Source organism: Saccopteryx bilineata, chromosome 3 (genome assembly GCF_036850765.1).
Source record: "Saccopteryx bilineata isolate mSacBil1 chromosome 3, mSacBil1_pri_phased_curated, whole genome shotgun sequence".
Taxonomy (NCBI): Eukaryota; Metazoa; Chordata; class Mammalia; order Chiroptera; family Emballonuridae; genus Saccopteryx; species Saccopteryx bilineata.
Window position 1 is genome coordinate 170,979,716 of NC_089492.1, and position 13,897 is coordinate 170,993,612.

Sequence of the window (13,897 nt, forward strand, 5' to 3'; positions counted from 1 at the left end):
TTCTTTGCAATGCCTGTGCCTCAGGATTAGAAATGTATTATTTGTCTACTGTATTTATTCCATACCTCAATTTCCAGAATATTCATTTTTACTGAGTTAATTTTTGTACATTGGGATTTATGTCCAAACCTGAGAGAGGATAGAAAATCACCCAGAGAATATAAAATTTGGGTAAGATAAAGTAACAAGATAGAATTTTTAGTTATTTCCCTTGATTATGATTGATTGTGCTTTTCATGTGGGAAGAATTTTATATACAGGTTTGGTGACAAAATGTGTAGCCTGTGATGCTGACTACTATCTATTGTCAAGAAACATCTTTTTCATTCATCTAACCTAGTGATAGAATTGAACTATAGCTGGAACGTAACTTCCCGATTTGGGACTACATATCTCAGCCCTTATTGTGGCTCTTCATGGTTCTGTTATTAATCTCTCCAGTGTGATGTGGGAGCAGTAATGAATTCTTCTTGTAGGCTTCTATTCCTTGCACACCATTCATGTGGCATCCACTGGACCATCCATTGCTTGGTCTGGCCTTCTGTCAACTGTCTGTGTGATTCTTTATGTCCCTTCAATGACATCCTTATGCACAATAGGCACTGGAAATCCCAATAAAGCTATGTAAGAACCATTTCATATAGATGTAGAAGAAACGTTTCCTCTCACTGGGCTTCTACAACCTCCTAGCCCTATCTGAGAAGTAACACTGATTTATCAGCTCTCACACCCCCAAACCTCTGTGAGAATGTGCTCCCACTCCAAGGCTCAGCATAGGAAGTGACAAAACACCAGTTCACTTTCTTAGGAACCCACCAACCTCTTTAATTTCTCTTTCTCATTCTCTCTTTATTTCCATTCTCAGTGTTTTTCCTCTTCTTAGCCCAAGAAATTATTATCTATTTTTGGAAGGCTATGCTGGGAGAAAAAGAATCAGATTTTTTTAGCTCTTTAAAATGTATGGTTAAGCCATGAGTCTTTTTAATTACCCTATGAGCTGAATATTTTGAAATTCAACCAGGGGAAAATATATTTTTTTGTTTGTTTTTTCTCTCTGTTCAACCATTACACATGCATTTCTTAATACCAGAAAAACATTGGTATCAAATAGAGGTACAAGAAAGACAATAGAGGAAAGAAAATGCCAAAATATATCATTGATTTATATTTCACATTTTAATAGTATAAATTGTATGAGAATCTAAAGTTGGTTCTAATTTACCCTTCATAATATAGGAAGAAATGATATCAATTTTAATTATGCATAGTTTGACTTCAAATAGAGCAAAATATATCATGAAAATTTTGTGGAGAAACATAATCTTATTCACAATAGAGTCTTATTTCTTTGAAGACTTGATTGGTTTTGGAAGAGATAATAACCTTAGAAACAATTGTCAAAACCTAAGACCCAAGATGAAGATGCCTATTTAAAAACCAGGGAAAAACGTCATTTTGGGTCTAGAAATGGGTAAGTTGGTAGACAGAAAATATGTGAGATACTCAGACCAGGTCTTGGATGTTGGATATTTCACTGGAAAGTGTCCTCCAACCCCGTTTCAAATTCTTAAATAGAGATGTGGGGTCCTAATGGTTCTCCTTGGCACAATTTGAGGAGCAAAACTATCTTTTTTTTTATCAATGTGACCAATATTTTTAGTTGTCTTGTCATAGGCTGATGAAACTCAGAGAAGAAAGATTACAGGTTATCAACCACAAGCCTATCATGAAATAAACATATAGATTGGTACAATATGTTTCCTTTCTCTAGAAGATGAATAGATCCTCAGGGAGACCTTGTATAGAATGTGATTGTCCCTTAGATTCTTAAAAGGAAAACAAATATTTGATTTGAGAAGTCAAAAGAAGGCTAGTGTGTGTCGTAGATATTGTTCCAACACCTAGAGCAAGCTATTAAGCCCATGACACAGAGATAGACAGGATCACCGAATGGTGGGAAATTGAGTGCTACAATTTTCAAAGAATGTTTTGGTGACTTAGAATAGCCTCTTGATCACAGAGCTTTCCAAAATAACATTTGATAAAATAGCTACTTTGTGGAAGCCGTACCCAGACATCACTAATGCCCACCAATGCTGATCATTAATGCCTCTTTTATGACATCATATTAATGAACTTTTCTACACTAGTAGAAGCTGACAAACTTTCTAAAACTTTTTCTACTCTGATCACTGAGAGACCTTGCCTCCTGATTCTTCTCACAATACTCAGATTGTATTTTTAAATGTATCCCCCAACTCTCATCTTCCATCAGATCTTTACAACTTAGGTTTTCCCCTATATTCTGCATCTTGTTTTCTTAACTTCCATCTCTCTGTGTCACTCGGAAATGTCACCTATCATGGATATATGGAAAATGCCCATCCAAATATGTGAAATACTTCCATATTTCTCAGTAGAATACTTGTACCCACCTTTTGTACTGCCACTGAAATTTGCTTTTAGCTCCATGAGGTCAAGGAAAGTCTCCATTCACTCACTCTTCTATAACTAGCTCCTTGCACAGTGCTTGCCATATGGTGGTATTTAATGTGTATAAATGATGTATGCATGTATGAATGGCTGTTTATTTACAGCTACATGTGTTATAAATTAGCTTTTAGTGCAGCTATTATTGGTATCAATTTAAAGCAATTTCCCAGTCTCAAAAAAGAATTCATGCAACTTTCTGAACATGTTTAGTTTCTATGAGTTCAGCTCTATTCCATCAATTGGCTTTCTACTTAACTTATTTTAAAAAGTTAATCTGTTTAAAACCATAGTTATTACAACAGATTCTAACACTAAATACATGTTTTAAGGTAATGAAGAAAGCAGCTAAATGCAAGAACAGTTTTCTAGAAAAAGTAATCTAATAACAATGCCTTTAACATATTACTTTTAAATATCCAGTGTATTTATAAAGTGGTGGAGAAGCCATCAGTCTGGTGTAATATTTTGGTCCTGGTAACAGCTACATTTTTTATTTTCTATACTGACATAGCACAAAAAGTTACAACTAACTGATTTCAAAATTGAATGATTGGTTGAGACACAGGATACAAAATCTCAAAATGAAAGCTGCTCTTTTGCTAACTTACACGTGGAGTAATTTGTTTATCATAGGATTATTACCATGTCATTTGCAAGTGTCATTTGCTGACTTTTTTCCAAGAATCATAGATATTTCATCCTAAGGGGCAATCAAGAGATCATCTTGTCCAGTTCTCTGCTTTAGACAGGCAGGTAAAATATTAATATTCTCATCTTAGAAAGAAACTACTTTGAATGGCATGACCAAAGTTCATCGCTAGGTAGTAGTGAAACTGTAGGTTTCAAATCTTCCAAATGAAATGCCTTTGTTACTATTTTGTACTTTTATTTTTCATCTACAACATTTACTACATGGATTTAATGTCATAAAATGTCATTTTGATATGGTATATATAGAGGTCCACCATAGAGACTGAAAGAAGGAGGATACCTGAAAACCCTACAGGACTAATTGAAAGAAAAAGAGCAGTGATATTCAGGCTCAACTATTAAATCATAAAGATTTTAAATACAAAACAAGGAAAGAAAACTAAACACTAATTTTAAAGAAAATCTTAACTATGAATAACCACATTCAAAGAGTAAAATAAGGATTACAGTGGTGTCAGTAGTTTAAAGTTCTAATTCTTTCTCTTTATCCTTTTGCCCATCAGAATGCAGTGAATAACCAATAAACTCCAACTGTTTTTCAATTTGAGCTGTGCTCATATAGAAAGATGAAAGTAAAAAAACATCAATTATCTGTTGAGAAAAAGGAACACTCATCCACTATTAGTGGGAATGTAAAGTAGTACAACCATTATGGAAGAAAGTATGGTAGTTCCTCAAAAATTAAAAATAGAACTATCATATGACCCAGCAATCCTTCTACTGGGTATATACCCCCAAAACTCAAAAACACTGGTACATAAAGACACATGCAGCCCCATGTTCATTGCAGCATTGTTCACAGTGACCAAGACATGGAAACAACCAAAAAGCCCTTCGATAGATGATTGTATAAAGAAGATGTGGTACATATATACTATGGAATACTACTCAACCATAAGAAATGATGACATCAGATCATTTACAACAACATGGATGGGCCTTGATAACATTATACTGAGTGAAATAAGTAAATCAAAAAAAAAAACTAAGAACTATGTGATTCCATACATAGGTGGGACATAAAAATGAGACTCAGGGATATGGACAAAAGTGTGGTGGTTACCGGGGGTGGGGAGGGAGAAAAGAGAGGAGGGGGGAGGAGCACAAAGAAAACCAGATAGAAGGTGACGGAAGACAATTTGACTTTGGGTGGTGGGTATGCAACATAATCAAATGTCAAAATAACCTGTAGATGTTTTCTCTGAACCTATGTACCCTGATTGATCAATGTCACCCTATTAAAATTAATAATAATAAAAAAATAAAAACACCAATTATGTAGCTATTTTGGTATTTACTATCTACTACTGATACCTTCAAGTAAGAGATTTGCAGAAAGCATCTGTAAATTATTGCATTTGTGTGATAAGAAATTAATGCATGCCCTTGTCAACTCTCTTTCTTAAACTCCCTCAACAAAAAGCAAGCATTTACCCCTTCTTTTGCCATGGAGAGATTATTCGGCACTACAAACTTCCATCTTAGAATCCAGTTATATCTAGCCTCTTCAGGCACTGTATGATGTTCTGACTTCATTATCATTTCGGCTATTTCATCATGATGATGATAATTCCTATTTCTCTACAATATCTAATGCAGTGCATTTTGTGGTGGTCATCCCAGAAACCATCCATCTCTGGCCCTTTGCAGTAACAATACCTCAGTTCTAGGTAAAGGACACAATCAGACCTAGCTAATCAGAAGAGTCCATCCTCCTAGCCACAATGATTTGTTTAGGAAAGGATACATATAGTGATTTGGTCCAATAAAAGTGAATCTTATGACTTAATCAGAGATGGAACAAGGGACAAGATGATGCCTCTTGTTGTGAATTGTATGGTATGTAGATATGAGACTTAGATCTTTCCTGCCCATTCTGTTCTGATGCACAAGCCATTCTGAAAATTCAGTCAGCTCAGCAAACCAGACAGATGTGAGAATCAGACAGAAACAATGCAATAATCAAACCACACTTGAAGCTTGCTTATTCTCTTTACCTTTCAAAGGCCAAATTCTGAGATAAATACAGAGGCAAGAAGTTTGACTTATAACTGAAAGCATCCTAAGAATGTTACAATGTACTATGCAATGTGAAACTTGCTGAAGATGTTGGTCCCAAAGCAACAGGAAGCTCACTCCACTAGTGAAAGAATCGGTTTTTTTTGTTCTATGCCACCTTATTAAAGGTGGAAGCACTAAGTTATGAACTACTGATGGCATAATAATGTGATTTGACAACATAACTCTTCCAAATTATTTTCACTTTTAAGGCCAGCTTTTTAAACCCAAGGGAGTGGTTTTTGTTTGCTGCAATTTGTATTAAATTAATTTGAGGACCCAAAGTGTTCTATTTGTCTCTCAAATCATGCAAACTGCTCCATCTGTGTGTGATGCAGGCTGAGTGAACAAAAACAATATGACCTTATCATGAATTTAAATAGAAAAGAAAGTGCTATTCCATTAACTTGTGCTATAATTCTTCTTTAATCTCTTCTGTACCATTACTCTTTTGTTCCAAGCACCCTATGATGTTAAAACTTGTACTTATTTTATAAATAAGGACCATCTAATAAGGTCGCAATTAAAATTTTTGGGCTCCCAAACCTCAAGTTTTGTCAAGGTTGTTATTTTCCTCTGTATTTATTTTTTTTCCTTTCTTCTTGTTTTTATTTACTTATTATTTTTGATAGAAACTAAACTCAATTGAATTGCTGCATAGAACTCGCCCACACCGAATTTTAGTCTCAGCTTCATAACCAAGGCAAATGGAAAGATGCAGCATCTGCTACACATTCTGGGTAAACATTCTGTAACCTCTTAAACAAATATAAATTCAAGGTGCCCTGTGCTTCTGCCCAGACCTTTGGCTGGAATCCAAGAGGCTTGGAGAACCATCTGTCCATTCATGTTTATATTTTGTTGAAGACATTGATGATGTTGCCTTATTTTGTCTTATTTACAAATGTGTTCATATTGAGCACCAAAAAGAGCCCAGGGCTATAAATATAAAACACTAGGTCTACTCATTGTTTTGTGTCTAACCAGCAATATACTTTCAAGTAGACTGTTTCACCTTTGATGACTCCTTTTCTCATCTGTCAATCATGTAATTGACTAAATGTTTTCTGAGATGCCTTCCAGATTCTGTGAAGAGACTTTCTTCAAGGCAAATATAATCTTCCTTTCCTGTGCTCTGGCATAGGGCCTACATACTGTGTTTTGACAGAATCTTTCAAAACCTGATGAAATAACTTCGTTTTATTTTTTTTTATTTATTCATTTTAGAGAGGAGAGAGATACAGAGAGAGAGAAGGGGGGAGGAGCTGGAAGCATCAACTCCCATACGTGCCTTGACCAGGCAAGCCCAGGGTTTCGAACCGGTGACCTCAGCATTTCCAGGTTGACACTTTATCCACTGTGCCACCACAGGTCAGGCAATAACTTTGGACTTATGAGGAAGCCATGTGAACTAAATAATCTGTGGTAATGACTTCAATAAAATGCTAATTTAAAATAGACATTCTCTTTGGGCACAGATGAGTATCCATCCACCTATCCATCCATCCATCCATCCATCCATCCATCCATCCATCCATCCATCAGTGAAACATGTCTTGAGCTTTCGCACTCATGGAGATGCCTGTATTTTCTCTGTGAGAGGGAAGGTTTGTTAGGGATAGGCAGTTTTTCTGTGCTCAAGAATGAAGCTCACCATCTAGTAAGGGAAGAGACATAAATGATTAATTTACTGACTTCCTCTGTAGGTTGGTGGCCGAAGATCAGAAAGTGAAGGAGAGTAATGAGGCTAAAGTAGAAGAGACTCAAAAGTAGAGAACACTCTTGATTCAAGGGAAAGATTTTTTTATCTGTTTCCTTTCCCACACTGGTTAGAAAACTGCCCAAAATAATTTCCCCTCATGATTCATTCACTAAGACATGTAGATTATTAAATATGTGCTTTATAAATCAATTTACTGGATAAATGTGAGCTTGTTGAGTACTGGCATTGTAACTTTATTTTTCTGCTGCAGCCACTCCAATTAGTACATAGTCTCCATGTGGTGGACATTCAATAAATACTTGCTGAATGGCTATTGCATGAGTTAATTTGAACTAATTCCAATTGAAGAGGTTTGATGTTTTCTTTACCAATTTTAAGTAGAAGACCCAATGTATCATAAGTAAGAAAGCAACAAAACTTTACATTTTCACCTTTATGAAATTAGGAAAGGCCCTGGCCAATTAGCTCAGTCAGTTAGAATATCGTCCAGAAACACCAAGGAGTGGGTTTGATTCCTGGTCAGGGCATATACAGGAAGCAATTAATGAATGCACAACTAAGAAGAACAACAAATGAATGTTTCCCACTCTTTCTGTTTCCTTTCCTCTCTCTCTATCTTTCTAAAATTAATCAACTTCAAAAATCAAAACAAAATAAATAATGAAGAAAATGGTGAGATGAGTACATATGTTAAAAGAATTTTTAAATTTTTTTATAATTTTTTATTTATTTTTTTAACAGAGAGAGAGAGGGATAGATAAGGATAGACAAACAGAAACAGAGAGAAATGAGAAGCATCAATCATTAGTTTTTTGTTGCGACACCTTAGTTGTTCATTGATTGCTTTTTCATATGTACCTTGACCGTAGGGCTACAGCAGACCGAATAGCCCCTTGCTCGAGCCAGTGACCTTAAATCCAAGCTGGTGAGCTTTGCTCAAACCAGATAAGCCTGCACTCAAGCTGGTGACCTTGGGGTCTCAAACCTGGGTCCTCCGCATCCCAATCCAATGCTCTATCCACTGTGCCACCACCTGGTCAGGCAAAAAATAATTCTTTTAAACTGAAAATTAATGGTTGGAGAAGGTAGAAGTGAGAACTTGGTGTGGTCATGGAGCTCTATCTAATACAGAATCTGCTAAAACCTGATTATGATTACATTTACTTAAAAGCCCTTGCTACTCTGTAAGAACCCTGAGCAGTTGGAAGAGCCCTCTCAGACAATGGCAGTCAGAGCCAGGGTGGTCTATATTGACACAGATTTAAGTAGCCTGAGAAACAAAGAAAGATCCAGCCCTTCACTCTGTGACAGGCTTTGGGCAATTGCGCTGGTGTGTGCGTATGTCTCTGTGATTGCCCATCATCCTAGAAATGAGCCTTCTATTGTCCCCAAGAGAAAAACGGCAATAATGTCATCAATATTATAGCAACTACTATAACTTTTTTTTCCCAAAGGAGACCAATATACATTGGAGGTACTTACATTTTATTTATATACAATAAAGCATTTTTGGATGCAAACCATTGCTTTTATGTAATTTTTACCGATGGGCCTTATTCTTTTGGCAAAGAAAATCACAGGCCTATACCTTCTTAAGTGAAAATAATTTTAGTTTTTTATAGGAGCAATAATCATTTGAAGCAGTAGGGACATCTTAATGATTAAAAATCAAAATTTCTCAGTGTGTACGAGACTGATGGAACAAGGGCTTAGTCAGATTTGTGTGGGATAGAAGAGGGTCAAGTGATCAGATGCTTTCAGAACATTTTGTGACTTGAAGGGAAAAGCTTTCAAATCTTTATTTTTTATTTATTTTTTTTTTTTTATAATTTTATTTTTTTAATGGGGTGACATCAATAAATCAGGATACATATATTCAAAGATAACAAGTCCAGGTTATCTTGTCGTTCAATTATGTTGCATACCCACCACCCAAAGTCAGATTGTCCTCTGTCACCTTCTATCTTGTTTTCTTTGTGCCCCTCCCACCCCCTATCCCTCTCCCATTCCCCCCCTCCCCCCCGTAACCACCACACTCTTATCAATGTCTCTTAGTTTCACTATTATGTCCCACCTACGTATGGAATAATACAGTTCCTGTTTTTTTCTGATTTACTTATTTCACTTCGTATCATGTTATCAAGATCCCACCATTTTGCTGTAAATGATCCGATGTCATCATTTCTTATGGCTGAGTAGTATTCCATAGTGTATATGTGCCACATCTTCTTTATCCAGTCATCTATTGATGGGCTTTTTGGTTGTTTCCATGTCCTGGCCACTGTGAACAATGCTGCAATAAACATGGGGCTGCATGTGTCTTTACGTATCAATGTTTCTGAGTTTTGGGGATATATACCCAGTAGAGGGATTGCTGGGTCATAAGGTAGTTCTATTTTCAGTTTTTTGAGGAACCACCATACTTTCTTCCATAATGGTTGTACTACTTTACATTCCCACCAACAGTGTATGAGGGTTCCTTTTTCTCCACAGCCTCTCCAACATTTGCTATTACCTGACTTGCTAATAACAGCTAATCGAACAGGTGTGAGGTGGTATCTCATTGCCGTTTTGATTTGCATTTCTCTAATAGCTAAAGAAGATGAGCATCTTTTCATATATCTGTTGACCATTTGTATTTCTTCCTGTGAGAAGTGTCTATTCATATCCTCTTCCCATTTTTTTATTGGATTGTTTGTTTGTTTGTTGTTGAGTTTTATGAGTTCTTTGTATATTTTGGATATTAGGCCCTTATCTGAGCTGTTGTTTGAAAATATCATTTCCCATTTAGTTGGCTTTCTGTTTATTTTGTTATCAGTTTCCCTTGCTGAGCAAAAACTTCTTAGTCTGATGTAGTCCCATTCATTAATTTTTGCCTTCACTTCTCTTGCCATTGGAGTCAAATTCATAAAATGCTCTTTAAAACCCAGGTCCATGAGTTGAGTACCTATGTCTTCTTCTATGTACTTAATTGTTTCAGGTCTTATGTTTAGATCTTTGATCCACTCTTATTTAATGTGGTACTAGAGGTTCTAGCCAGAGCAATCAGACAAGACAAAGAAATAAAAGGCATCCATATCGGAAAAGAAGAAGTAAAGGTATCAAATCTTTAAAAATTGCTCTGCACTAAGGCATTTCAGGGTCCACTTTGCTTTCGGATTCAACCATTACGAAAATGGGAAACCTCGCAATCATTCCAAATGGGTATGGTGTGCAGAAGGTAAGGGCAGAATTAGGGACTTTAGAGCACTTTCTAGTGGTCTGTGCTCCCTCACTCATTCATCTAATCTGTTGGCAATGATTCTAAAACTCTAAACCTCCATGGTCTTTAGCCGTGAATTGTGTGAGATTTACCTAGGAAAAAACAAAACCAAACGGGAAACAAATGAGATTTGAGAAAGACTGATGGAACCAGACCAGATTAAAGTACTAACCTATCCCCTATTCTCCTAGAGTTGCAGGTAACTCGCTAGTGACCACCTCCCCCCCATGAAGTTTGCCAAGGGTAGAGGCAGTCCTGCCATCAGGAGTTTCCTTTTCATTATACCTGCTCCCACATAACTGACACTTGCTAACGTTGTTGAGCATGAGCTTTTTCTTTCCTTTACAGAATGGAGTATTCAGACAAATTAGGTAAATAGCAATTCACCTTGGGATGCTTGTGGACAACTTTTAGTTGTCAATGAGAGCTTTATTCTGCATGGACAGAGTTCAGGTCCCCTCACAATGGACCGAGACCACATGACCGGAGGGTCTCTGCCCATAGATGCTGCTGCCATCCAGACTCCAAATTCATTGAGCTTACTCCTCTGTGCCACAAAAATAATATAATTTTTGTGTTCACACATTAAAATGGTTACAAAGTGCTGACTTCCCAGGTATCTATTCTCCCCTCCTCCTTTTTTTTCTTTTTGTTATCTTAAGAAAATAGTGATTTTTTTTAAGTGAGAAGTACTATGCTCAGTTAAAATATTTAATCTGGTTTTCTGTGGATAGTAATGTTCAGATGACATGGTCATTGCCAATAAAATGTAAGCAGAAGTCTGCTCAGTTAGATCTGGGAAACCCAGAATTTTCTAGAGTATTGGGTCTCAGATTCCCTAGATCAGCTCATCAATGTATCCTGGATCCTTGTTAGAAATACAAATCCTTTAGCCTATTTAATAAGAAACTGGGGTTAAGACTAAACAATCTTTGTATTAATAAGTGTTCAGGGGGTTCTGGCACTTTGAGAACTGATGTCTTGGACCTAGAGGAATGGTTCTAAAATGCGGCTGAAAATTGGAGTCATCCATGGTGCATAATGCTCGGGCACTACCTTCAGAGAGTCTCACTCAACTGGGTCTGGGATGTGTGCTCAATCAATGCCAATCTCCTGGTTGCAATACAGTAATTTCAATTATGTGTGATATAACCTTCTTGTTTCCCAGGTGAGTCTACAGTGTGTAAAGATCGAAAGTCTGGTTCCCAAATGGCACGTTCCATGCTTTTCAGAATTACTCAGTGATGGAAAAAAAAACTGAAATGGTTTCTGAATCTGTGCTTCGGTTACTTATTTGTTGAAACCCACACTTTGAAAGTGAGTAACAAGGAGAGCAATGGCAACAATCCCGAGTGTCTCCTGTTGTCCATGTCCCCACTCTCAGCTGTCCTAGAATATAAAAAGTGGGTTAGATCCCACAGGTTCTGAGGCATTTTTAAGCATGGAAGCAATGATAATAGAGCTACGAAGCAAAAAAAGAATCTTTGCCTTCCATTCATTGCAGGATTCCTGAACAGGGCAGACAATGTTTTCACATATGTCTTCTCAAGAAGTTCATTGGAGGCTTCCAGCCAAAGTTAGCAATGGGTTTACCCCAGCTTGAGGTATGCCAACTAAGCAAACCCAATAATTTAGACTTGGGGCACTGTGGTTTGTGGCTGTCCAAGTTTACTTGTTTATTGGCCTCTAGGTTTTCTTAAATTGTTGGAGAAACCAGCCCAAATGGGCACAAATGGCTGAAGCAGGAATCTGAGCAGGGTTTAAAAGCTGGGTTATGGTGAATGAGCAAAACTAGGTGGAGTTGATGCTTTTAGTAAAACACACCATTAGCAGCGATGATGGTTTTGTTTCATACAAGGGGTGGATGTGCACAACTGAGAATACTGTTTGCAGAGAAAATTTAATGTAATATGTAGCTTTATCTCTGGAGGTAATGTAGCTGAATTGGGAAACAATTTACTTAGAGTAAATTGATTATAAACTGTGGAAATAATTTCCTCAACTCCCCCCCAGTTACACAGAATTGTAGCAGGTTAATGTTTAGTTAGGGAACCTTTTAAAACTTGAATGACATAAACACTAGTTTTAAAGAAACAACAAAAGTCTTCATTATTCTCAGTAGTGACATAAGATAGTTATAAAAATGTTATTTATAAACATTAAAAATCAACAACCCCATATTAAATTATCATCAATTCCATGTAAGTGGTGTCAGATAAAGAAAGAGTAATCTTTTCAATCACCAAGCCATAATGTTTTCCTGACCCATGTGTTAGTTCGGGTCCTCTGAAAAGCAGGTGCAGGATGAACATGTAAGAATTTTATTATGGGAAACACCTGTGAGAAAGAACTAGTAGAGAGCTAGGAAGTCCAATAGAAGTTTGATCCTGTGTGAAGGATGGGACAGAATAAAAGTTTTTGAAAATGTTCTAGACTGCTGAGCAGCCGATGGAAGGTTTGTCCAGGCCATCAGGGAGTTGTTAAACTAAAGTCAGTCATTAGAGCATTACTGATGTAATATCCCAGCCAGTTCTATCTTGTATCCTATTGCACTTACTAATAACATTATTACAAATTAGTATACAGATGGGATAAGTTCAAGTTACTGCTAACCTCTAGTAAACAGAATCTTCAAGATAGAGATGCCTGTGCAACCACATAATGTTTGATGATACCATTCTTCTACCACTTTCCCATATTGTAAAATATTACTGATACAACACGTTTAAAGTTCATTTGGCCTTCCCTTGCCAAAATTTCTTCATTTTCATATTAAATCTTTCTTTCTTCCTTTCTCAGTTGCCAGAAACAATTAAAGGGAAATATATATATTACTTCATGCTATTCTTATGATTACATCCCATATTTTTTTAAAGTCATTTGTTACACGACAATGTTGTTTCTATGAAAATATATTTTAGTTGTGAGTGACTAGCACAGAAGATTTGTTTTTATGACCAGAAAAGTCATTCAACATGAGTAAATTGTCCTTTCAATAACAGAACAGAACAGCTTAATGACAGCCAGTTGCACTCACCAACACAAGTTAAATATCATTATGTTACTGGTTTATTTGCCACAATATAAGTATAAATACAAATGAAATGCAATGGCAACACTGCATTCATGATGTGATATGGGATTATTAGATGGATGTCCAGATCATCCACACCAAGGATTACCAGTCGCCGCTGCCTGATAGAATCAGGGCACTTGCAGAAATAGGTAGTAGTGCCTGATGTCACCCTTTGGAGTTCGGGATCCAATCAATTCTGAGTGGAGCAGGGTGTTTACACGCTTTAAATGAAAACCACCTGTAAATTCATAGTGAACTTTTAGATTATTAAAAAAAAAAAGAGTTATCATAGAAAGCTCTTAGATCTTTTAAAATATGATCATGAGTGGTACAGCCACTTTGCAAGACAATTTGGCAATTTTTTACAAAACTAAATATGCTGTTATCATATGATCCAGGAATAGTGCTTCTTGGGTTTTACCCAAATAAACTAAAAACTTATGTCCACACAAAAACCTGCATATGAATGTTTATAGCAACCTTATTTTATAATTGCCAAAACTTGGAAGCAACCAACTTTCCTTCAGTAAGTGAATGGATAAACTGTGTTACATCCAAACAACAGAATATTATT